The sequence below is a fragment of the Anser brachyrhynchus genome, assembly GCF_964034855.1.
Source record: "Anser brachyrhynchus genome assembly, chromosome: 5".
Classification (NCBI taxonomy): Eukaryota; Metazoa; Chordata; class Aves; order Anseriformes; family Anatidae; genus Anser; species Anser brachyrhynchus.
The window spans coordinates 51,237,494-51,264,937 of record NC_137699.1 but is presented as its reverse complement, the minus strand read 5'-3'; the positions used below and the strand labels follow the sequence as shown (position 1 = coordinate 51,264,937).

Sequence of the window (27,444 nt, the reverse complement as noted above, 5' to 3'; positions counted from 1 at the left end):
ACATAAGAGATGAAGAAGCCATTTGAACTTTTGTTGTACTCAGTTTTGTAATTCCAAACAGTAGTTAAGGCATTTAACCATTTTTTTCAAAGTTATTTATAGGTAGCACATGCACAGATCAAAACAACAACTCTATATATCCTATAGGTGTATGGGCACAAAATAAATTTTACATTAAGTCAAACATTAGCAAGGTCTTCCTTTGAACTAAACATTCATGATATTCAATCACCAGCCCAGTTCAACATTCAGTCTCCCATGCTTAAAAACTACAAAGGAGACAAAGAACCTGAAGGAAACACAGTCCCATCCTTACTGGTGAAAAGCACAAGAACTGGCCCATTTCATTACCAGGAGTAGACATTATTATTATGCAGGTGACCAGCCACCATCCTGTTAGCCTTCATTAACAGGGCAAATCCCCAGTAGATCCTCCAGCAGGTTCGTTGGCTTTCTGTCGGAATGTGAACTGTAATTCCCAGACTACCATTAAAACCCCAGGACCCCTGAGCAGCACTGCCAGACCTAAGGGGAAGTTTCAGACACAGGAAAAACCTACTCTGGGAGGAGAAGCAGGGAAAACTAAAGAAATTTCATCCAAATTTGTTGTGAGAGTTATAGCAAAAAGAAAAAAAAATAACAAAAAGAAAATCAAAGCCTAAGAAAATAAGTAGGCAGGACATGTTTCTAGTGAGGGGAGGCAGAGGGGAATGAAGTCAAGACCCACACAGCACAGTGATGAATGACCAGAAAATGTATTCTGATAAGACTGACCCCGTATCACTGTGACTCAAGATAGCTTCCATATCAAAATTGAACTCTTAGGTGGAAAAAAGGAAAAAAAAAATAATTGGCTTTTGAAAGTGGGCAATTTTAGCAGTCTGCAATTGTTTCTGAGATGTAAATCTATTTCTCTCTCCAGATAACATAGAAAACAATTACTCATGCAGAGAACATTTTTAAACACCTATCTTTGGCAGGATAGGTCTCAAGAATAGTTTATTGCATTGATTCTCCGTGGTGAGAGAAGCTAATTAATTCTATCAGGAATCTACAGGATGATAAAACAACTGCTCCTTTAGTAACAATTTCTAAAGAAATTCAGGAAACTTAAAAAAAGAAACTAATGTGTGTTTCATTCAGTTGCACCCAATAATCTTGATAGAAAGGTTATTCTGATATCAGAACTATTTTGAGTATAGCTGGCCTATTTATAATATTTGTGCAAAGGTAGTGGGAGACTGACTTCCACTGGGGAGAAGTCTGGCATGTGTGGAGCAGGTTGGAGCAGAGACACACTCCACTTCACCTCTCTGCTTACAGACAGATACATAAGCTCACATCTCAGTTGTTCCAGTGTTCAAGATATCTATAGGCAAAAGAATGTCTACTCCATGCTGAGTTCAGCTGCACTGCAAGACCATTAAGCTGAAGGACAACTGTGAAAGAATTGCACACAAATTCCAGAACACAGCTCTCAAACAAGCTTTGCAAGGAATAAATTTCATTACACAGCTGCAATGTACACCATGGTTTAATAAATGAAAAATTTTCTGGTTCATCACTTACTTCAAGGATGCTGACCATGTGTACTGTAGTAAGGTGTAGAATATGTCCTTAACATTTATCATTTGATCAAGTATGGAGACTTTCCCTATTAATAAAGCTTTAAAAAAAAAAACAACACACTACAGCACAATTGTACATAGGCAAACTACCATGAAGACACAGGCAGCCAGCCAGTCATGCTTGACACCTCAAACAGCCTCACTTAAAACACAAGCATACTGAGTTCCTGCAGCAGTTGCCACCACTGCTGTCACTGCATGACCAGGGACTCAATACAGAAACAGGAGAGGGGGAAAAAAAAAAAAAAAAAGCAGAAGAGTCAGAAGTTTATTGCTAGCACTTGCCAAGAGATGGCTCCTAACAATATTTTTGTATCCCCCTTTCCATAATGTTTCTTTGCAAAAGATAACCTCTGACCATCTCCATGGTTCAGAGGTAAAAACATGAAATAGCCACTACATATCATCAGCCTTGAATTCCTTCATTTACTTTTCATCACTACATAATTGTTTTTCCTCCAAGAAAATTTATGTATTGGAGTCTCTGGCAACCTAGATGACTGAGAATGGATTTCCCAAGTTTGCATTGTCCCAAACATACCATTTGATTTTAAAGTAATTCCTTTTTTTTATTCATCTGTAGATTTCCAGCATTCTCAAAGGGGTTGTGAAGCCACTTTACTGCAGGCTGCAGCCCGACACATTAGAAGAGAACAAGTGTACCATAAGGAATAATGTGTTTCCAGAAGGAAAAAAAAAAAAAGTTGTGCTGTGAAGCTCCTAGGTTTGGATTTGCAGTACAAGGGTATCCTTCAGTAATGTTGTAGAAGAGCAAGCCTATGAAAGCGTCAGATTTTATTTTTTTTTTTAAAGATGCAAAATTTTTCATTAGGATTTGTCTTAATAGTTTATGAGATAGTTGACTGATCCAAAATCATTGTACCATCTGCAGATATATCTTCTTTTCTTTCCAGTACCAGCTTCTTGCACAATTAAGGGCAAGCAGTGGTGTAGTTCAGAAGATAGGAGAACTTAGAGACATCTTAAGACACCTCAGATACTTCCTGTTATTGGATTCTATCAAAGGTGTGGTGTTCGGTTTCTTCACACCTTTCTAATAAGTGTTTCCACTGTTCTTTATGTCATGTTACAAGGCAATTAGCAGAATTATTCTTTCACCCCAGGAGATTATTAAAGCCATGCCTAATTTCAGATTCCATTGCATTGTAGAAGCCAGGCTTCAATGTGGTCACAAATACAGAATTCATTTTTTATAAATATTAAGGATTCAAAAAAAACACAAGTACACACTTGGCTCGTTTAGTCCCCTCTTCACATTTATCAGTCAACAATGAGAGACAAGATACCAGTGATTAAGAGTCCTTTACTTACGTAGGTTTTATAAGCAAATGCACTTTCTTACAGTATTTGTACTTTTATGAGGTGTTTTTCTTTCCAATAAGGGAAATTAAAGACAAAAAAAAGACAACACTGTAGCACCTGGTTCTCCCCCTCACTTATTTCCTGGCTATCAACTAAACAGTTGCAGAAATCCATAATTTGTTGTACAAATTTTGAAGTCCAGAATGTGTTGGATTGGAGCCCACAGTAGATCCATTTGTTTCCGATAAGGTACACAACGTTTATATTCAGAAGCAGCCTGGTGCTTCTAGGAGCACATTAGTTTATATCTAGAAGAAAAATATTCTGTGTTGGAAGAGCAACATTTGTTTTCATTACTTAATCAAACTGCTTTTCTGTAGCATGGACAGAAATAAATTCTTGCAACTGGAAGAGAACAAATTAAGACAGAAGAAATTCTGATTTGAAGAACATCCCTTAAAGCAGACAAAAAGAAAATGGCACTCCATGCAGCAGATCCAAATGGGAACTCCCCAAACCAGAGGCAAGACAGCACAACAGCAGGTAAGGTTTAATAAAGGATCATGTTTCAACATAGGTGGAAAGATCAAGAGTAAATAAAAAAGACTTCACTATTCTCTAATCTGCGTCTAATCAAGCATATAAACATGCTTTTAATTTGTAACACTATAGCACTTCAAATGTTTCATGAGTTGTGAAATTTAACAAGGGCTGTGTTGCTTTAGGCAGAATCTGTTTTGTTTTCGCCTAAATTACTGAGCCAGACACAATGCGTGGAGATTCAACTCGCTGCGGCATTCATGTGCTAACATTTTCCCTGCTTAATGTTTTCCTTTGTATGGATTCACTATCAGTGGAAAGTTAATAAACAAGCCAGTTATTTGTTGGTTCATTTGACGGCTCCTCCTCACACTTCGGAAACAACGTGAAGTCTGATACAGCCTCTCCTCTGTAAAATACCTCAGTTGCTTCTGCATGCACACTTCTGCATAGTTCCACCAAAAGGTAGCAAATGCCAAAGTGCTCTCTTCTTGTACGAACACGCCCTTTGTTGGCTGAAATTGTTGAGACATCAGGAAGAGGTACTACAATATGTTTGGATTTTTTTGTTTGTCTTGTTGGTTTGTTTGATTTGTTTTATTATCATTATTCAACAGAAGCAACATGCTTTGCAACAATCACACCATGTCAAAGTTGCAGGCATGTTATACATGAATTTGAACTACTACAGGTAAGACACTAGATTTCTGACACTGTGTTCAAAGAAGCACAGAAGAATATATCACTATCCTACAAGAAAGGCAAATAGTCAACTACTAATAATTGCTTGTGGAAAAAAAAAAAGGCCCTTTCTGTCCCTTTTATGTCCCAAACTAGAATATGAAACACATAAAAGAGGGGGGTCCCAATTAGTCCTGCTTTACAGCTGATGTTTTAGACTAATGACTACTAGACGGCAATTGATATATGACCTTCAGCTCTTATACAAGATACAGCTAAAAGGCACTATTCTTGGTCAGGCACACAGGAGAAGCCTGTCTGTAAACCCAAACAGTTCTAGAAATAAATGCTGGTAAGCAGTATTTGTAACTGATCAGTATAAATATAGTAACCCAGCACTCTTCTGGAGAGCACAGAACAAGCTGGAGACCATGAAATTGCAGTGCAGCATCACTGCCAGAAAGCCTAGGGATCTGCTCATGCATCGTCATGTTGGTAACTATGACTCCACAGCCTATTTAAAACATCATCTGAATATTATTCTAACAGTAGCATTGCTGTTAAAGCCACAGAGATTGATCTTACTGGCAGGGGGTTAGAAAACAAGCAAAAAAATGCATTAAGACAACACAAGGACAGATTGTGATTGGTGATATACTGTACATGAGTATGTCACTCCAGTGACTTCAGAGTAATTACACAAGGTTACTAAAATTAACATCTTGCCCATAGCAACAAGCAAATTAGAAATGCATAGGCACGGATTAAAGGAGAGGCAGGAGCTGATAGAAGCAAGACATTGCCCTTATGGAGGCTTTGTTGAGCTGTTGACCAACAGAAAGAAACTGGAAGAAAAAGCCATTCTAACACAACCCAGGTAACCTGAGCAGGAGGGTGCAAGAGCAAAAGGTACCTTTTGGAAAAAGGGAGGGTAGTTAAGAGCTTAGAAAACCCTTCAAAGAAAAAAAAAAAGTGAGTTTGCCTGGCAGGCAGGTTTTTGAAAGATCTCATCCTTCTATTTATAACACCACATGCCATGTTGCATTACATCACACCATGGGAGACTTGCAGCACATGCAACAAAAGGCATTAGAAACACTGTGGGTTCTCTTCAGGAAATACCCACAGCTTGCAGTAGTGGCTTAGGGTAAGTTTTCTGGGAAGGGTATGAAATTCCTTGGCAATGATGCGTGACCTACAGAGTCAGGTACTTTCACCTGAAAAATCACAACACCTACCAAAAAAAAAAAACCCACAGGCTTCCATCCCCACTTTTTTCATTTATTTAAGGTTTATTCTTGTCTTTTCTCTGAGAGCAAGCTGCAGTACGCTTTCCTATGCTTACCTGTGGTTTTTCCCCCTCTACCTACTCCAAAACTCATTCGGGTATCCTGTTTCACCCCATTAAAGCAGAGTCACAGTTAAGTCTTCAGCAGGCCTAGGGTGTCCCAGAAATTCTGAAGCAATCCACAGGCTTCCAGGCATGCAGGATCACGACTGGGCATAGCCTAGAGCAACCTGATCCAGTCTGGCCTGCTTCTGATCAGAGCATTGGAGTGGTTGACCTCTGAAGGTCCTTTCCAACCTGAACTATGATTCTTAGTATATTCCCTAATTATGTAGATAACATTTGCCTAAAAAAAACAAACAAACAAACAAACAAAAAAACACTAAGATAACAACCAAGTGTATCACCCAAATTGTTTATAGTATTTGTTTTACTTTCATTAGGGTTGGAGATTTCAAAGTAGAAGAAGCAACACTAATTATGTTTGACCTCTATGGATATTTATTTCTTAGAGGAGGGTGATATCGCTCAATTGAAAAGGAGTCCAAAGGCTCATTTTAACTTCTGAAACCTGCAAATATCAATTGTAAAACAACAAGAACAGGAATTGCATGGAGGCAGGGGCACATAGCACAAAACATCCTAAAAGAAACTTTAGGAACTCTGGATTGGTATGGAAGTGAGGCAAGACTGGGATCAATGTCTAAAGGAGTGAAAGGAGAAAAGCCATGAAAGTCATGATGAAAAGTACAGGCCAAGGAGACAAGAACACATCTGAGGAGCTGGGGTGAAAACATCAGTGCCCATGCCTGTTCAAGCCAGGGGAAGCCAAGATCTCTGTCTCTCACTGTTCCTCTGCTGTATCCAAGCAGGGAGGTGTACCATCTCCTTCTACAGCTCTTCCACAGATAATTTCTCATTTCTGTTCTTTACGCCCTTAGACAAAATGGAAGATATCATACAGTTGAAGAACAAGGAATTAATCATTTTGAAATCCTTAAGAGGTTATACATGAAAGCTCTTATTAAAGGAGTACTATCAAGTTTTGGGAAAAAGTGTACACACACAGTTAATTGAAGATTGCCTCCCAGCAAGAGTGCCCAGCAGTGCTGGAAAGAAACTGCCCTGGACACCTAAGGTATAATAACTTTATTACTTAAATTTTGAGTGTTTGACATTGTAACCTTGTTAGTATTTAATATAGTATTTTTTAAGGAATATAATTTTCTTTAAAATATTAGAGCTCATCCAATAGCAGGGTCTCCATCTTACTTAGAGGTAGAAAAAAAAGTGGAAGCTTCTGCATTAATTAAGCAAGTGAGAGTGTTGCTAATACTTCAGCCTTAAAAAAAAAAAAAAGCGAGAAACCACAAACAAGCCTAGAGTTATACAAAAAAAACAAACATTTTAGTGATTCTTTAAAAAAAATAACAGCAGCCGGATTTCACTCTGGCAATTTCCGAACACATGGCATTATCTATATTTATTTTGGCAAGTCAAGGAGCCAACCATCAGATTCAGTTCTCAGTGCCTGTTTAGTTAGCTGTTTGAGATAAGCATGGTTTGAGCTGCAACATTTGTTGATTCTAAGCATAAAAGGATCACATCTCTCAGCTTCCGTTAATAGGATTAAATATGCTGAGCAATTTGTGGTGTGTCAAATGGCATACCGAAATCTTTACTGAAGTAATTCGTTAGTCTCCAGATTTTGAAGTCACAGTCCTAGATAGTTTTTGCCAGGAGCTTGTACTACAGAAGAATAAATAATGCCTTAGCTTGCCAAGCAAAGCACAAGAAAGTAGCTTTGTAATAAGTTTATTTTAAATTTCAGCCATCTAAAGCTATACCTGCTTACATTGCATGTTGCCCAAAAATTTCTCCAAAGAAAGTAAGTGGTGTCCCCATGGCAACAGATAAACCGAGAGGCTTCATGACAGCTTTTATGAGGAAATGCCCTGGTTCAGTGCCAATTGCCCAGACATTTCCATTGCACGGGGCTTCATACTACAAGTCCACTGGAGTGGAAGGGCCTCAAGCAAGGGATGATCCATTGCTGGATAAAGTGTTAGACAGTAGTGGAAATTCAGAGAAGTATACCAAGTAAAGAATGATGCCTTTGTTTTCTCTTGTTCCCTATATTTTATTAGTATTTTTGGAAGATGACAGAGGAGTTCCAGGAGTACTCTCTACTGAAGGTTGATATTTGAACCTAAGGCTGTATGCCTCCCATTGCTTGGGCAGCAAAAGCTGCAACAAGTTGGTGTCACTGGAGATGATATTCAGGACTCCAAAATGCTACCTCTGTTTACATGCACATCAGCTTCTCAACCTGAGAAAAGCCTTTTCACAAAATAAATCTATAGCTTTCAAACATACACAGACACATCGTGGGTGTCTGTTGCATTTTCAGATCTGCAATGTTACTTCACTAACAGGTGGATGGACGCAGACAAAGGATGCAAGAACTACCTCCTCCTGTCTCTCCCAATACCAAATTTCACTCAAATCACACACTTTACACCACACTGACGGACCAGTCAGAGAGTACAAACCAGTGAAAGTGTTGTTTCCAGACAGACTTATCATCCCTCTAGCTTCTTGCATGCTCAGATTTTTCTCTCCCTGAGTAGGAGTGAAAAAGGGTCCTGCAGAGTGCTGAGCATCCCTGACCTACTTCCTGCAGACTAAGCCACTGTCACGCTAACTCACTGCTGAAATTTGTGATCAGCTAATAATAATGCTAACATCCAGAAAGGAAGACAGTGAAAAGTAGAAAGGGCTTATAAATGGTTGGGGGAGCTTCCTTGATCTCAATATTTAAGGAAAAAAAAAATGTTCAGAACACACCACAGTTCCCTATTGGCTTGCCTTATTCATGGCAAGGAAAAAAAAGTCACCATCACTTAATTTGAAGTAGGATATCCTACAAGTTCATATCCCTCAGTCCCTTCCACTAGCAGTAATGAAGGCTTAACTAGACGTTGGGCTGCCTCCAAAACAGTGGTCAAAGGCCCAAATCAAGAAACCCCAATTTCAAACATAAAAAATTTAGCCTGCCAGCAAGTATTTAAACAAACACACGTGGAAAGAAGAAGAAGAAAAAAAAAAAAAAGAGACATCAACTAAAATATTTTTGGAATGCAAACGTTATATAATATTGCTTCACAATCCTTTCATCTAGACAGTTAATCACTAGTTTAGTCCACCAGTTTCATTTTAACCTTCTTACAGTCTCACTGAACTGAGTTTTAGTCTGTCAATTCTTGCTGGGTGGCAATGTCCCATGCACACTGCCACTAGCCTGGGGACAGGAGCTGCTCCTGCCCCAGCATTCATTCTCAGTTCAGTAGCAGCCTCTGTCGTGGCTGGCAGCAGGAGGCTGCAGCATTGTGAGCAGCACAGTCTTCCACAGAGGAAATCCCCAAATGGCCTCCACAATGCAAGATTTCTACACAGTGTCCTATCTTCATTTTCTTTCACTCTGCAAATTTTTTCACTCCAACACCAGCAGCTACCGCTGTACATTAAAGCGATAAAGTCACCCCAAGCACATGAGCCCAGCTAGTCCAGACTTCACAATTACATTGAAACAACTCTCCACATTATAGTTCGCTCTTTTTAACAAGGCAGAATAACTTAAGCATCACAAAACTCACATACCCGAAATAACCATTTCCAGTCTGCCAGCTCCTACCTTTCTCTTCGCTTGCCACCTTTCCACCAGGTACCTTGGGCTCCCTCCCCCTGGGGTTTGTGGTGGGATCCAAAGATGGAATTTTGCTTTTAGCCTAATTCACCAGTATGAACGTGGCTCTGATACTTCGTACTATTTGCTTTCATCCCCTTCCTCCAAATATACAGACTGCAAAGCTGTCTGAAGAAAGAAAAAGTACAGTGCATCTTTCCAAGTGGAAGAGAGAAGTAATGAACCCGAGTTCACTGGCACAATTCACAAATTGGGGTAAGGAACTGAAAGATGCCTCATGAGAGGGCTCTTGACAAGCATCCTTGTAGGCAAGCCTAAGGCAACCTCCAGCTTCACCCTCATACCTAGGTGTGATGAGTGACCAAGAAAACTCTTGGTGTTCCGTCCCCAATTAAAATTGGCCAGCCCAATGGGGAACAAAAGACCACAAGTTGCTTGAACAACTGGTGGAAGGCTTCTTACAGTGCCATGTCTGTCTCAGCAGAGATTATTGTCAGAAATTATTTAATTACTATTTTGACGTAAGTTGTTTACTACTGCATATGCTTAAACACAGTGCAAGTTTTGAATTTCTATCAGGCAGCTTCAACTGAAAATGAGTCATGAATATGAAAAATGTGAAAGAATTAGCTCCAGCCTTAGGTTGAAACCAGGCAGTCCTAATATGCAGATGAAAACTTGCTTTTGTTCGTGTTGTTCCTGTGCAACTAAATCTGCTTAGCAGCTTCTCACTGGCCGCAATTTAAATCCTAAAAATATGTAAAAACTCTTACAGAATTTTGAGTTGTTACAATTACTGTGGAAGATTTTAATGGAAATAACTGCTTGGGGAAATCATCGAGGCAAGTAGGATTTTAAGTTTTTCTAGACATCATCTATGACTGGCTGGTGTTAAAGTGTTAAACCATTTGGTACATTCTTTCTTTGCCATTCTGTGAGCATCAAGGTAAGAGAACAGGTTGAGTTATTGGTGATCAAGCACCCCCGATCTAACCCAGAAACGTCTGTCAGTGGAAATATTTTTTTCCTGCAACTCCTGCACCTACACACACACTTTAATCCCAACTCTCCATTTCAGGCAGCTCGTCTTCAACAACCTCCTACCAACTGTAGCTTCATCTTGTGTGTGATGTGACCGGCAGAGAGCAAGCCCCGAATGTTCAGTAGGAATGGCACCTCATGAGCTGACAGAGAGCTTTCCCAGCCATGGCAGTGGCATCTTTCACCTCCAGAGATGCAGACGTAGACATAAAGCCAGCAAGCTGCAAGGAGAGGTGACTAATAGCCAGCTGAACTCAAGCAAAAAGACATTTCGCATGACTAAGTACCACTTCAATAGGAAAATAAACCTGTATTCAGAACCACCAAGAAAAATCATCTCTGGTATAATATAGCTCCCATTACAGACCACAAGCACTTTGCAGTGGGAAGTGGGAAGAGAATATCACCCCTATTTTGGAGTCCAGTTGAGTTACCATTATTTAACACGGTCCATTTGTCATTGTCTGTGCCCATCACACTTGCAAAATTAAATACATAAATCCCCAACTTTTTAGTTGGAGCCGATACCACTAACACCCTGCAAGAGTGAAGTGAGAAGTACGCATGCACTTCGTGACCCAGGCTGAGCAGACAGGCAGCAGCCTCACAAAGCAGAGATTCAGCCAGGCATCTGCACCAGCGTGCAGGAGCCAAGCGCCACAGACACAGGTCACGCAGAAAATCCACAAGCAAGCAAAGAACTGAACATAAATTTCTCATATCTTAAGTCATTATTCTAACTACGTGGTCTTGGCTTTAAGCTTGAAGGCACTTTTTAAACTACTACGACACTGGCAGTTTTTATTATATTTTTTATTACTCTAAGGGTTTTGTGTTACACATTTTACTGAATCAGTGCTTCTGATACTGTTGTTCTGGACAGCAACTAATGTTTTCATAGCCTACAATAGCTTTTAAGGTCTCTTAAAAGCATAAGTATTTATTGATACATAAAGCTATAGATGCCTAATATTGTTTTAAGTGGTCTTTCACGATCCAGATATTCCATAAGCTTTTTCTTATTGATATAGTAATGCTGTATTTTGACAAGTATCAGTTATATTTGGAGAATTTGAGGAATTAAGACCATTTTATTATTTTTATGTTTAATTTTAGTACATTTGGTTTAGATTTAATCCTATTGTAAACATAGGTAATACATGTTTGTCCCCTGCTATGGGTTACATTTCGGATGTGTAACAGTTTAGCTCTGCTACCTCTGACAAAACACCACCTTATCACGTCCCATTCAAACCTCCTTTATTAATTTATCAACACAAATAACTTAATAGACAAGGGAAAAAATATCCTGGATTATTTCCTTTCCTGAAACATTGAAGTGAATATAAAAACCACAGAAAGCATTCAACAGTGCATAACAAACCAAGCAAAGTGGGTTAGGAATCCAGATCCCATGTACCAAAGGCATGGGCACTAAGTAAATGGATAGAAGAGGTGTATTAATAGCCAGTAATATACAGTTCATCTGAAATTGCCTATGTAAAACCTTGAACCTCATCTATGTGTGTAGATAAACTTTCCACCCAGCAAACTCCCTTGGGCATTTTCATTTTTTCCATCTCTTTAACCTAGACCCCTGGACATTCAGCCCAATGACTGGAGAAATCTCAACTAGTGCAAGGGTAAAACAGGTATTTAAGAAGATAGACTTCAGGTATTTTCAGAAATGATCACAACTGCCCTGGGTTGTGGGTTTGAGGTTTTGTTTTGTTGGGGATGAGGGGTAGATACTCACAGTCTCCTGTTATTTTTAAACAGAGAGCTTTTCAGGCAGAAATAAGATTTTATAAGGGCAACCAAAGAGGATTTATGGCTCAATTCGAATCCCAACGTACAATTCTTTGCAAATACCAGGACTACACCTGACCTGTCACACTCAACAATTTCTCTCTTCTCTTAATCCAGGCTGCAGTTTCTGCAAGTGGCAATACATCATAGGAACAGTAAAAAGCCACATGCTGCTCTATTCTAGACCTATACATTGTCCCGACTCTTTGGATCATTACATCAAGAAGTACAAGTAAGGCAAAAAGATAGCTAAAGGCAAGAAAGGAAGACTTGTATTTCTACCTTTGCAGCTTTAAACTTCCAGAATTAGGCATTGGTATAACATAAATACTTATGCAGTCACATTCTTTATTCTAACAGAAGGCATTAAGCATACAATGAAAAGAGATGATTGTATAGCTTCAGCATGAGATTAGCCTGATGTTAGCCTGTCCCCAGGTGCGTGCCTTTGCGATGTCCTACCCCCAGCTTTGGTGGAGAGATGGGGTGATTGCCCACATACCAACCCATCCTGACTGCAATCCCCATGTTGACTGTATGTGGGCTGATCAAACATGGGACAACCTGATCTACTTTGTCACTGAAACACTACAGACATCCACTAACAAAGCAGTTGTTTTGCTATGAGATTACACCGGGGTGTTTGACCCAAACAGGCTCCAGTTAGAGCTTACTTTTAATTAGGCTACAGAGACTTCACTATCTCAGTGGTTATGACTGCTAGTGTTTTGTTCCACAATCAGATCTTAACAAGTTTGTGAAACAAAGTCCCCCAATACAGAAAGAAAAAAGATTAGACAAGAAGCTTTGAAGAACTCCATAAGTAAGACTCAAAAAAATCTCACCCTGAAGAAATTCTGTGTCAGAGAATTAACAGCAAGGTGAATAATAAGTAGGCTGTGTTCAGGAATTAAAGGTTGGATAGGACTCTAGGGCTGTATTTAAGAGGTTCAGACAAAATGCATGCTGACAGTAAGGAGGTATAACTCAGATGAGATGATTTCAAATGGGCCACCTGGCCAACAGAGAAACAGGTGTGGCAATTGGAAAACCTGAAAACACCTCATTATAGTACATCACAACCAAGACTATGACTATTTCAAGCTTTCCTTGAGCAAGCTTGCCATAGATACAGAGCCTACTGAATATTCCTATTTGATGCCAGTCTATGAAGACTCTGTTTTCAGCTTCCTGCACCATTTCCCAGGAGGGTAAGATATTGCAACATAAAGGAGGCAGATGTCATGGGAATGATGTACTGGGGCTCTGCCTGCTTCCACCACAGTCCTCCCACCAGCTTGGAGCTGAGGTGGGGTTCCAGGCACCAGCACTGCAATGTTGGAGAAAGCATCTACTACCTGCTGCATGGGTATTTCTGTGGCAGAAGCTGCTTCATCCCTCCTAGCTGAACTCAGCGCTTACAAATGGTTACCAAAGTTTTGGTTCACAGCTAATATTTTCACTCTTTCTTCTTTCACCTCCACGTCCCCTTTCATGCTACAGAGACATCAACTGGGAAGCTGGAAGGAAAACATTCAGTGACCTCAAGGCCATGTCTCTTACAGAATTCACTTCATTATTTACACAGGGAAGACATTAAAACATAGTTATCTAAAACTTCCAGCACACAAGCTCTGCTACACTGAAGATTCCTTGACATCAGACACACTCAGGTTCTTCAATAATTAATATGGATTTCCCCCCCACCCCTTTCTTTCGAACTGTGATGTCTAGCAACCAAACTTAAACCTCTAGTGTAAACACTGCAAATAGGTTAAAGTTGAGCTTTTGCAAGCAAAAGTTTCTTACAGAACATATGAAACACCATGTATAGCATATACCCAGGTTTTAGCTGTTTGTTAGGCTGTTTTTTGTCTATGCCTTTGAGGATGCTGTTTTATTTAGCTGGAAAAGGGAAGGTTTTGTTCTTTCGTCCAGGGAGCAAGGAGGACAGAAGGAGAGAAAGGAGGGAAGGATTAAAGCCCAAGGCTTTCTGTTGTGAGGTCACCCAAACCATGGGGCTCTATGCACAAACACAACAGCCTAGAGGCTGAAAAAGCAAAACCAAGCCATTCCTTGATAAGAAGTAAGATGGAGACTAGCTCCTTTTGGTTTAGCATTAAGAACCAGTTTGTAGCAACAGCAAGAGGTTGTTCCCTATGTTTAATGAATACAACAGGTCTCTGCTCCAGCCCTTGCTGTAGCACAAATAAGCCCTATAAGAATGCTGGTCAGGCTGCCTTTTAATGTTTGCCCCCTCCTGTGTCCTCTCACACCAGGAACATGGAAGATGGGAGAGCTGTTTCTGCTGGGACCTGGGGTAGACTGTAGCTTGTGGTTGAACCTGATGATCTTAAAGGTCCTTTCCAACCTAAATTATTCTATGATTATGCTTCCACAAGTCTCTTCCAGCTGGGAATCCACAGCAAGTAACCCCATGTGGAGGGTATTATTGCTCTTGCTCCATTTCAGAAGCCATGATGTACACTTCATTGCTTATCAATAGCATGGACTGGAATTACTGAGCCACTGCCTCTGTTTCTGGCCTCCTACAAACTGATGATTTAGTCTTTGCCTTGCAGATTATCATTAACCAGTGGGAAAATATTTCCTGAATAACCTTGAGAAATCTCATGATGAAATTCCCAGGTGTTCTTATTTGCAAAGAAATAACAGCAAAAGCAAAAGAAACTCAACATGATTCCATCTCCTTGAAATAAGAAGAGCATCCATTTTTCAACTCCAATCTTTTCTACTCCTCTATCAATTTTTGTTGTGTTCAGTATTTACACATTTTTTTCTGCCCATTTCAGATGCATAATGCATTAGTTTGGTTGAAAACTTTTGCAAGTTCTCTAAGATTGCAGAATGTTTAAAATAAACTGATTCCCCACACTAGTCAGCCCAGCAAATTTAATGCCTCAAGCACTGTAATAACATGATTTTAAATAGGCTGCTGAAATATTAATCTTAGCATTCATTATTCTCTCACTTTGCGTCAATTGTTTGACGTTTCTTCTCATGCCATCAGATGTCCTGTCTGTGCTTCAGTATTCTCTGGATGGTTTCACATCCATAGGATGACTCATGTGCTTGGAGACCCGTGTATTTTAAGGCTCGCTGTATTCCAGAGGAACGGATTCCTTATTCTTCACAGGGAGATAGTTATCTTTGAAGTATCTGACCCATCTTGCAAAATCTCTCCAAGTTTAAAGATCTATTTATATTAAAGTGTGTAATACTGCAGGGACCTTAGTTGATCAAAGTGTAGCTTTATCTTTTCTCCTTGGGCTTAGTATTCCTCTAGTTGTTCTGCCAAGTCACCAAAAAAAAAAAAATAGCCAACCCCTCAAGCAATTCCCTTGCTGCAGGCAAGATATCAAACTGAAGTGAAAGACATTATGAAATGGGGAGGCAAGCATAAGCAGCAGTACTGGACAATAGCATTGTAAATGAAGAAAGATGCTGCTTAAAGAAGGACTCTGTTTCAGAAATTTCTTGTGAGAGTTTTACATTATATCCCAAGAATGCAATAGCATTCAGATTGAACTTTAATTTAGCTATTTATATATTATATGCAATTATTCGGTGCATGGAATTTTTATGTATGCAGCACAAAAATCATTTTTCTAACTATGGTTTTATGTCATTTACTTGATTTAATCAAAGGGTTATAAATTGCCCATGAATGTATTAAGGCTAGAAATTAGTTTCTCCTTGGATAGTTTGAATAATTCTATCTGGAAAACCTTCACATCTGAAGGAACAGGAGGAAAAACTTTTAATAACTAACTTAAAGGCAAAGACACTTGTCAAAGGAGTGACAGTTGCCTCCAGCAGAAGAACCCTAGGTTTGGGAGCAGAAGAGCCCTTCTGCTCCTGGTTGCCCCGTTCCTACATGCAGCATGTACTGCATAGCCAGTAGAAGCAATAAAATGTGGCCCTGTGATACACAGCTATCACCCTATGCTCCTAATACATGTTTAAGTGAGACAAGAACAGGAGTTTCCATGATATTCCTCAAGAATAATATTCTGTAGCTTAATAATTACTCTTTTAAGATATTTTTTTCTTCCTTAAACCTGCAACTATGTTATCAATAATTGCAGTCTTCACTAGAAGTGCACATGAGCAAACTGTCAAACCAGGACAAGACATGTAAGGCAACGCCTACCACCACTTCTTTCTTCTCACCCCCATTATTCCCAAGCCTGGGGGACGCAGACACCTCTCTCCTGACCACTTAGTTGCCTCATTCTTTGGGAACCTCTGTGCTAGGGGAAAAAAAGATCAGTCATTCACATGTGTGAAGTAAATCAATACGACCACAAGACCACAAAGAGGACCGGAGGAGTATCTGAATTCAGCTGCCATCTTCCAGTATTGCCAGACCATGCAGGAACAATGAAAGAATCAGCTTTTATATATATATATATATATATATATATATATATATATATATATATATATATATATAAGAAAGAAAATGGAATAAAATAACTGCAGTGGATTATGTCAGTGATTGACATCCATATTTTCCTCAAAGCAATTTTATTACCTCTGCATCCAGGTTTCATAATAACCAGCATGGGAGAAACGAAAGGCACCAGAATGAAACTTCTAGCTCTAAAAATCGATTCACATCTGGTAGCCTGATGGAAAGCATAAGGGCTCTTTATATCATTTATAGCGTAGGCTAATGGGTGGAAGGAAAAGGTATACAGGCTTTAAAGAAAAAAAAAGTGAAGAGAGAAAGGTACGCTTAAAATTTCAAGCCACAAGCAATCCAGCTCAGTTTTACTTCCAGTCCACAATTATCTAAGACCTTATCTCATTTATATGGTAATAACTTTTCACATGTCAGCTCAACAAGCAGAGATATCAGCTACACAGCGCAGCTCCTCAAGTGCTCCGGCTGGCTGAAGCCTGGTGTGGGCGGAAGGCCCACGGTGAGCTCAGAGCACCAATTAAACTTGCCAATGAGCCGGGTCAAGCAATGCTGCAGGAGCATCTTGTCATTATGAATTTCACTTAACCCTTTGTAGTTTTGTGCATATTTGGCATGAAAATATTTTCAGAGCTATTTATTTGCCCAGGGAAGGGGAGACTTACTGCAGCAGGTTGGAAAGAGCTGTTACTGAGTGAGAATCAGTGGTAAGGCTCAAAAATTGTTCCAGGGTGGTTACTACAGCTGCAAAAGTATATTTTTTCTAAAATTCTAATTAAATATAAAGAGAAAAAAGGCCAAAGCAGATCTAGACAGTAATGAGAAATAAAGGCTTTGGTCTTTTGCAATTTCAGATTTACTAAGGGATGGCTCATTCCCTCCCTGAGGCAGGAGGGTGAACAGAGACCTCCAGAGTATAACCAGCCATCTAGTTCTCAGACATCCAACTATTTAAAGTTAGCCAGGTACCAAACATCAAGACAGAAAAAGGATCTAAAATATGAGTGAGTAATAATACCTGACAGACTGTGCTGCTTTTTGTTATCTTTTACAGAAGGGACAGGTGGAGTTCAGGTCTGCATTCACTCCCCCATCCCTCTGCAGGGTATAGGAAGAGGCAACCTGCTCAGAACATGTTTTTGGTGGAGCGCTGGGCATGAGTAGGTTTTAGAATCACTGTTTTGAAACTTTCTGAATTCAGAGCATTGAGTTTTGTATGGGATTACTTGTGGTACTTAAATACAACATAATATGTATTGAAATATCAAACACATAGCAGTGGTGACAAAGTATAGAACACCAGTGTTTGAGGACTGTGTTATTCATGAATGAGAATGTTAAACATGAATGCCTTTATCCCTACCACATCAAGGTATTCTCTGAGCCACACGGTCCTGAGAAAGAGAATTTGAAAACTGCACTTAAAGTTTCTAGCCATCACAAAGGATTGGGTTTGCATCACTTCACTGTTAAAGCCACCACTTCAGCCACATATTCTTTAGGTGTGTGTTAAGACTGAAGTTAAGACTAGCAGCTCAGAAAACCTTTGAAAATGAACTGGAAGTTTTCCTGTGAGTGCAGCTGTAAAGAAGAAACATCTAGAAACTCAGGTAATATATGTACTGGGAACTTTGCCATCACCCCAACTGTAAACAGAAAATTCCACCCCCAGCATAATCATAATACCCCTGACCTCAGTCACATCAGAGATTTGTGGAAGTGCTGGACCATTGACTGCTGTGCTGGGACAGAGGGAAGTCAATGTCAGGGCAGAGGAAATGGAAATACATCTGTGAAACGTTAGTACAAAGAGGGTAGACATCAAAAGAAAAGTCCATTTTGGCCAGCCTGAAGCAGCCTTGGGAGAAGCGTGTGAAAAGCAGACAACAGGAAGAAGAAATCGTTTTGCCTTAGTTGATGCAAGTGGAACTAAGTTTACAGACACAGGTTATGAGGTTCAGTTTCTAAACACAAAGGATGCAGTCACCTGGCAGTTCAGGAGACAGAGAAGGATTTTTCATACCAAGCAGCTGCCAGCTATGCCTTCTTTAAAAGAATAAAAATAAGAAAAAATAAGCAGGCACAAAGCTGCCCATCAATTGAGAACAACAGCATCAATAATGAATTTTCACTATTAATAAATCCTGCCTCCAGAGTTTTTCCAGCAAGCTTAATAAATATTTCATTGTCTTTCATTCTGAGAAGGAATCCAAAAAGAGGACTCAAAATCCTGAGGAAATATGAAGAAATCATTTAAACTAAGTTTTTGAAAATTTTATAGCTATAAGGAAGCATTAGTGCAGCTTAGCTTTGATTGCATCAGAAGTGGAATAGCTCTGAGAGGGATTTAATGAGCAAGATGTCCAGTATAGTGCTATTAAATGCTTCTCAAGCATAATAGAGTAATGTTCCAAACAAGCAAATAAAAAACAAACAACAAGAAAAAAACACTCATAACCACAAAGACACTGCAGCCTTCACACCATAGTCTTCAGTGGAAAGAGCATTGCCTCGGTGGATGTCCCACCCATGCCCCACTCCAAAACTCATGTAAATTAGAACCAAAGCCACCATACACAAGATGTGCATACAAGGAAACCTTATGTCTCACTGCCAAGACCTCCTGCACAAAACAAAGGCCATGCAGTCTGAACAGAACAAAAAAGCTGAGACAAGTGTCTTACAATCTGAAAAGTTAAAAATAACGAGGGTAAACCTCATCTGAAGTTGTAATGAAAACCTTAGTCTCTGAAGGCATTAAATGAATATGCTCACACACTTGTAAACATTCTAAAATATGAATTCACAGTCCTGTTGGATTCTAATGTTCCTCTGACTATTAAAGATGACTCTCATCCTAAGTAAATAATTCAGTAGGAAAGAATGGCTTGGCCTGGAAGAGAGCTAAACATAGGGGCCAAGACTTTGGGTAGTTGTTCTTTTATGAGAGAATTTGGCCTCAATGTTGACAGAGAGGAAAGGTTTCTGGAAAAGAAAAAAGTCACGCAAAAAGAGTTCAAGTTTTCATATTTGAAATTGCTATTTAGAGTCAACATTTCTGACCTTTATTCTGTTAGAGGGAGAAGAAACAGCTGATGGGGTGAAAAGAGAGCCTAGCAACATAATTTATATAAAGTACTGCCACAGGAGAATAGTTTTCCTATTCAAGGGCAAAGTACAATTTTATGCTAGTTGTGGCCAGAGAGCTTCATCCTGAGATACTGTGTGCTGGTATTAGGCACTTGGGAGCACAGATATGTGGGAACCCAGCAGGCTCCAGGAGGCAGAATACTACCTTGTGGTTTGGGTTTTGTTTGTTCAATGTCAGCATAATGATGCACCTCTCTCTAAGCACTGAAGAGCAATCTGATTAGGAATGAGAGTAACAGTAATGAAGTACTCCTGAAGAAACAGTCCAAGGAAGAGAAATTACACCTTGCAGGACATTCATCAACAAGCTGATAAAACTTAAGTTTCCTCTCCCCTAGAAAGAAACAATTTTTTAAGCTAGAGACGTGGTTAAAAACAAAATAATCCCAGGGTAATTCCATTGACTCTGATGGATCAAAACACAATTTGTCCTAACACGTTGCTAGGCCTGATCCAACCCCTATGGGAACCTTTAGGATCACACCTTAATAAAGGGCATACTGTACCAGCACACACAGACATTATTTTTTTTTTTTTAATATTAGGGAAAAAAAAAAAAGCAGGAACTTGAGTACTCTGGAAACATATACTTCTACCCATGCATGTTTTCAATGCTGCTTGTGTCAGTTGATTACATAGATCAAGAAAAGGCGCTACTGAGTCTGAAACAGCAGCCACAAGGCAGCAATCTGAGTGCACCCGAGATCTCCTTTCCAGGCAGCAAAACACCAACCCAAGAAACTTCTCTGGAACACTGAGCTGTTCACAGTTATTTGCAACTTATTAACACACAATACTGAAAATACTCAAGCCACCCTGAGAGACATGCTGCCTAGCTCTATGCATGCAGACTGAAAGAGAACTAGTTGCTCTAACGGAGATGAGATGTGCAGAGACACGTTAAAAACTAGAGAAAAATTTTAGCAGCTAGTTTGGAACTGCGCTTTAAATACCCTCCCCAAGGGTACCGCTTTAGGTACCTCTAAAGTTTGGTGGAAACCAGCCAAGGCATTCCACAGCCTCACGCCATTCATGTTATATTTTGTTCAAGCTTAAGAACATTTGGATCCATTTTTTTCTGGCCAACTTCAGGAAAACCTTAGTTTTAGATAACATTTTCCACAATTAACTTCTAAAAAACAATCAAAGAAAAAAAAATTAAACTCTATATTATTTCACAAATAAATTGTCTCCTAAATCTGGAGAACAGAACTGTGTAAACGCAATTTACCCATTTCATTTAGAGCTTTCTTCATAAGAGGTTTGCTCAGCTGAACAGACAAGTCTTCACTGGAGACGCCTTTTGACTGTGACCACTAGAAACAGAGCAACACGACAGAATACTCCAGTGTGGGGGATAATGCTTAAATCAAAGTCTAAAAGAAGATCAGTTCAAGGACTATAAATGTAAATGCATTTTATTCACAACCTCTCAGTGAAATTTATGCACAGCAAGAAGGGAATAGCTTTCATGAGAGCATAGTCTTCATAAAGTTTTCAAGAAATAACCTATAACCTAAATAAAAAGCAGCAATTGCAGCAGAGTGTATTCTAATGAAACAATTTTGCACAAGGGAAGACCGCACACACTTACTGACATTGCATTTTGTAATTAAAAGCCATCATCAGTTAAGTCCCAGAAATACCAGCCATATCTAAATGTCCACTGGACAACTTGCATCCCTCACACCCTCCCTTTAGCCCACTCCAGACCACATCAAGAGCAAGGTGAGCCATACCTGCCTTACAGGGACCAGAGAACAATTGCTTGCTCCAGGCCAGCCCTGCTACTTGCTGCCCCATTAACTGCTTTTAAATACATCACCTGGGGCTTCCCCTGATGACACAGCACCATCGCTCAGCCCAAGTAATTCTGTGCATGCAGCTGCATTGCAGAACCCCCTCAACACACACAGAAGGTGCACACTTTGCATCTGCTGAACCTCCACCCCAGCTCCTTCCTCCTTGGCTGCAGAGACCTCCTGTCACTCGCTCATCCCTTTTGGCTGCTGGGACACCACAAGGGGTGCTCCTGCTGGCTGCAGGGCCCCAGGCTGGGCGAGGTGGGCCTCCCACAGGCACTCTTGCTGCCAGCAGCTGCAAGAGGACAGAACACGGACAGGGCAAAGGGGCTGGAGATCCAGGGGACAGTAGCATAATCAGGGTGCCCCACACCCAACAGTGGTCTCAAGCATTTTCCTGCTTAACAAGTGTGTTTCTTATTAAAACATAACTATACAGAAACTTTTTTTTTTTCTTTTGGCATCACCATAGTGTTTGATTTTATATTTCATTTGGGCAGGCTTTCCCCCAGCGAAATGCTGACCTTTCAGCTGGACCTTCCTTGTGTGCGCGAGGTGGGGGACAGTCTGATGGACATAGCCGTAGGGTACCACTACTTCATGCCTGTTTGTCTGATGCATTTTTATAAATCAACAGGCTCAGAAAAATTCCTGCATTTTTGAGGGGACAAGACTGCAGAACTTCCTGCTGGAACTTTGTATACAAAACACAAGAGAAATTCCATATACATACTGCACTTAACTCAGTTTGAAACAGGGGCATAGATGGGCTTATGGAGGTGATCACAGGAGCACTTACACCAGAGAAGGCTAGAAGACTTGTCTTGCACAGTAAAACACATTAAAGGAAGATAAAATTGAAGCCTGTAAGTTATCCAAGAAGTAAAAAACAGGAAAGGAAAGTAACTAATTTAACAGAAATTGACATAAAGATATTGGATGTAAACTTGCCACAAACATTCTGAAAACTAGAAGAGGGATTCTAGTAATTAGGAGAATAAAGTTTGGTAAACATCTTCCCAAATATAAAGGCAAATGAGGCAAAAAAAATTAAGCCATCTATTCAAGTTCAAACATCAAGTTTCTGGGAGGGATGGGAATCAGATATCAGAGACTTAAATACCCATCCAAGTCCCTTAAAATAAAGTCAATGTTCTGAACAATGAGGACTAAATACATTGAAAAGATGGTTTGCTGGCTAAATTTTGCAATCCGATGTAGGTGATGTGAGAAAAGGAAACCAATACAAGAAAACATTAGATTTTTATAATATTAATGAACTGTTACTGACTGTTAATGGTAAATCCCTACCACTAATCTTCAGATAGATTAAAAAAAGAGATTCTCGTTTAAAAAAATTGCATTTCTGATACAGGGCATTACTTCAGGATGCTGCAGAAATTATCAAGGTGCTTATGGGAAGACTTTCCCTTCTTTCTTATGGCAAAGCAAATAATTTACTAGTACTAAGTGTAGCCTGCTTCCCCCTCCATCCCCCTTTTAACTTTCATCGTTGAAGTTATCAATATAGTCACATCCTCAGGGAATAACGTCCATGTTTACAAAGTTCAGTTACAAATAAACAAGCCTAGATATTTGTTTCTTCTGAACTCCTTTTGATTTGGGATCATTGCCTGACTACCGCTATTTTTCTCCCCCTCCACAGCGCTTGTCAATCTGTTGACCTGGCTTTTTTCTTTCTTGGTGTCAGAAGAAATCAATGAATCGATGGCAGGATTTCTGCTTGGGAATTCCCAACAGTGTCGCCTTAATCATCAATTTCTTTGTCACGCTCATCTTATCTCGAGACCTATGTGTTATTTACTTCATCAGATTCCTCTAAATCCTAATTCCAGTACCAACACACCACATTTTATATTGCTTCTCAGCTTCCAACTTTATACCAAGAAAGACATATTTGCTATTCAGGAGGGAAGATTTTCAAAAGCAGTGTTTGTTTGGTTCCTCAGATCCTCATTGCCTCTCCTCATCCTGGGACCAGGGCCATGTCCCAGCCATAAACATGTCACCATCTCCAGGAGGGAGCTGGTGACACCAGGTCATGCACTCTCCCCAGCTCTCCCTCATGCTCACAAGAACGCACATTGCTTGTCTGAGGGACCTGGAGTCCCAAATATTATTAAAAATTCAGTCCCAACCTTCTTTTCCCCTCACCTTAAATGAGGCAGAACCTTTTACATTTTTGGGTAGCCCTAACTTTGTAAGATTTCATTGCTGTTCTTAGCTCCTGATTCACGCTTGAGTTAGAAAGTCATCTTCAGCAAGGGCGTGTGATCTCGCACCCCCACCCTGACCTCCCAGAGCTGGAAGCAAATGGTGCACTCCCTTCACCCTGCCCTTGACATGCTGGACAATATTTGAAATAGAAGTGGCAGAACATGCTGGCAGCTTTTACAGGAAAGGTCGATCCTCTACAGGTATGACCACAGTTTAAATCCCTGGCTTCTGTGAAGCCATTTCTGTCTCCCAGCAGTTCCAACCAGCAACATTTCCAAGCACCCAAGGGAGTCTGTTCTGTGGTAGTGTTACTGCTTTCTCTCTGCTTTCTCCTAAAACAAAGACCCTTTTCCCCATTCCAGCAAAATTCAAAGATCACTTTCTTGCAGCCTGCGGGACTGGAACAATTCCTTGTGATAATGCAGCCTTAAGGCAGGCTGTGCAAGGATGCAGAGGTGAGGGTTATTTCTTTCTTCAGACAGCAGCAGCAAGTTCCCCTGTCTCCCTGGAAACATATTTATAATTTCTCTCTCTCCCTGCTTGTCTATCAAATTGCTGCTGCTGCCACACAAATGCCCTGCCTCAACACCTCGTGAACTCCAATGAATTAGTAACCACAGCAGCTTTGCAGAGAAAAACACTTGAACAGAAGTAGATTGGTAAGCCAGAAAGACTCAGGCTTTCAAGACGCGTTTATGCGGCCTGAGCTGTGGAAAGGTGCTGGTGCAACTTTCACAGCATCCGCTGCATCCTTATAAACCTGAATAGCCTATATATGTTTCTGACTAAATATTCTGAGAAAGCTGGAGCAGAAAGGAGTTAAATCTTGCACTAAGTTCCTCAGTGATTTCTCTGCTACAATGATGCTGAGCTCATATTTTCCAAGCAAACACATGGAAGTGTCAGGGCGTCCTCTTACTCTGCACAATTCTGTCCCAGCACAGGGGACTGCTCATGGCCTCCAACATCAGAGAGACAGACTGAACTGGGAGCACAGGACTCGTGTGCGTTTGTGTGTGTACGTACCCGATTGCAGGAGGGACAAGAGGAGCAGCTTGCCTCAGGCACCGTAGTCAGGGAGGACACCACACCTCCTGCTGATCCCTCAGCCCTGCAAGCTGTGAAGGCATCAGCATGTTCTCACAAGTGCCTTGTGCAAGCAGGAAGGCAAATTTTACACTGCTGCCTGCAAAACCTGGTGTCAGGTCGGTGCGGTATCACTAAAATAGGAGCTCGGCTTGGCTCGAACTGAGAATTAAATGCTGTGCTGGGAGCTGCCGCCGGGCACGCTGAGCTGTCGCTCTTCAAAGGGCTTTGGTTGTGTAAGCAGACCAAGGGAATCACTAAACCATAGACAATGAAAACAACTTTAAATGAGACTAAATGAAAGGAAAAAAAAGTTGTCAAAATGTCAAGGTTAATGTTTTCATAAAACTAACCAGGGAATGGCTAGATGGCAAGAGTGTAAACTTTCAAATTAATTAAAACTTTTAAAGTGTGAATACAAAACTAACTTCAGTCTAGACGGTCAATAAATCTATCGTTCTTAATGAAAAAACAGTCATATTGGTGTTTCTGGTCAATTTTTTTTTTCCACATCCTTGTAGCAATACGCACCTTTGAAACTCAAATTCCTACCTGTAAAAGCCAAGAGAGCTGTGATGAGCAGGACCACAGCCTGTCACAGTTCCTGCTCAGCACCATCCTGCACATCTGGCTGGACCAGCAATCTTGCCCCCAGCCAGATTACAGCTGGGAGATCTATAGCATCCACATCAAGCCAGGGAGGGGGCTCACACGACATCTCTGTGCCCAGCCCTAGTTGGCCACTGTGGTTTCGGTAGAGCATCTCATGGGCGGTTGCATCATCTCCCTGTCCACAAAGCACCATGACACTGCGTGGGCTCCAGAGGCAGCTGGAGGAAAGGGACGTCCTTGGGTTATGGCCCAGCAGAGGCTCTGCTAATCAGATGGCCAGAGACAGCAGAAACAGAGTCTGTGGTGTCTCAGAGTGACTGGCCCTAGAAGATCTCTGGCAGATTTTCAGAAATCATTTTAAAGACCTCTGGAATCCTGTTTTCTTGCATTTTATTGATAGTGGGCATTATCCTCCAACATCAGGGCTGCGTATAAACGATCTATTTAGGCATTTTCCAATTTTCTTCTTGAAAGAAAACTGCTTTTTAACTGATTGTAAGAAAGAAACAGCAAAGAGTAAGAATTCCCCATAATCTCAGCTTGGTTATTACTGGCTCAGTGCATCGCATGTTTTACATACTATCCCTTCTGGTGAAAGCTAAATGGAATGTACGTGTGCTTTGAAAACAGACACCCTACTTTTCCTCCCTTCCTTTCTCATTCCCCTATGTCACACTCACTTATATACAAGTAGATTTTGGTTAAATGGCTAAGGATTTGGTGAAACCACAACACTTTTTGCATAGACATTCAAACATCCCTTGGACAGCCCCTTTGTTCTTCACCTTGCCAACCTTTGTTATGTCTCTCATTATTCTCCTTAAACAAAAAAATTCAATCTGGGGACCAATAAGTACTATTTTTTCATTTTCAAAAAATGTCTTGCTCAGACACACTGTTTGCAGGCAAACACAGGCATAAAATATTCAACCCAGTAAATGACAATTATAGAAAAATATCAGCATGACTGAAATCTGGTGCTCACAAGGAAGCACTCACGTAGCCATCCAGCACTAACTGTTCTGCTGAATTAAAGTTTTTTGTTTGTTTGCTTTTAAGTGAAACTCCGTTGTCATTATATTGGGCTGATGGCAAAGAGGGGGGAAAATGTGATTTTTAAGGGGTCAGAGCTTCATCCCTAGGAGCAATAAATCATCTGCCAAAAACAGGCACTTAAGTCTCCACACCTGATATGCCAGTAGGACCCTAAATGGATCCAAAACAATACACTCACAACAGCTTCATTTTGTGTTCCTTGCACACATTCAAGTTCACAAGTGACGTGTCACTAAAGTCTTAGCAATTCCTGTGCTGATATATGAGGATGAATCATTTTTTGAGCCTTTGTGAAAGTGAAGGGCCTGGCACCATCCTGCCAGCCTCAGCTACCAGAGGTATTCACCCCTGCATCTTCTTGTCCTTTATTCCTCGCATTCAGGAGTTTTTCTACTGGCCAAGTCTATTTAAACTCATTTTCAAGCAAAGAACCTCTTCCAGGAAGAAACAGTCACATGCCCAGACGCACCCTGGGTGGCATTTTATAACAAACTTATAAAACCTGAAAAGGGGGGTTACATACAGCAAGTATGGCAAGTCCTGCCAGCAGTGGTGATGCTGCTGGTGCTGTGGTGCTGGTGAACAGGTCTGCTGGTGAGGATGCTCCAAGCAGCTGGTTGCACACCTGGTTTGAACTTGCTACTATTTATGAAAATTATAATCAGAGAGAGATTCATAATTCTGAGGAACTACAGCATCCTCAGCTAAATAAACCATCTGGGAGGCACTGAGTGAGGAGGATGCTCCAGAGCACAGGGACCTGCCTTTTCTCAGCCAGCCCTGGTCACAGCTTCTCCTGTGCCAGCTCCCATGACAGGGCTGTTAGACAGACCAGCGTGTGCTGTCAGAGCACTGAGGTTTCCCCTGGGGCAGGATCTATCTTTGCACTGTGCAAAAAAAAATGATGGAGATGAAAAAGAGATGCAGGAGTATTCAGGATGTTCATGACCCACACTGAAATCACTGGCTCTGCCACCTGTTGCAGCTCATAATCTTAAACCTGAGTTGGTATTTACCTTCATCTACCTGACTCTGTA

General features: G+C 40.6%; 1 protein-coding gene across 17 annotated transcripts in view; it reads right to left on the bottom strand.

Annotated features, from left to right (window-relative positions):
- The window catches only part of TUNAR (transmembrane neural differentiation associated intracellular calcium regulator), a 163,598-nt gene that overhangs the window by 111,308 nt on the left and 24,846 nt on the right, over window positions 1-27,444 (bottom strand). The window contains exon 1 of one of the 17 annotated variants that reach the window (XR_013951986.1): window positions 9,155-9,624. The exons of 14 other annotated variants lie outside the window; for them this stretch is intronic. The gene's annotated coding sequence lies outside the window, so the exon portion shown is untranslated. Of the gene's footprint in view, window positions 1-9,154; window positions 9,625-20,610; window positions 21,711-27,444 lie in introns of those variants that run through there. 2 more of the 17 variants (XM_080594298.1, XR_013951981.1) reach the window with 2 other exon arrangements.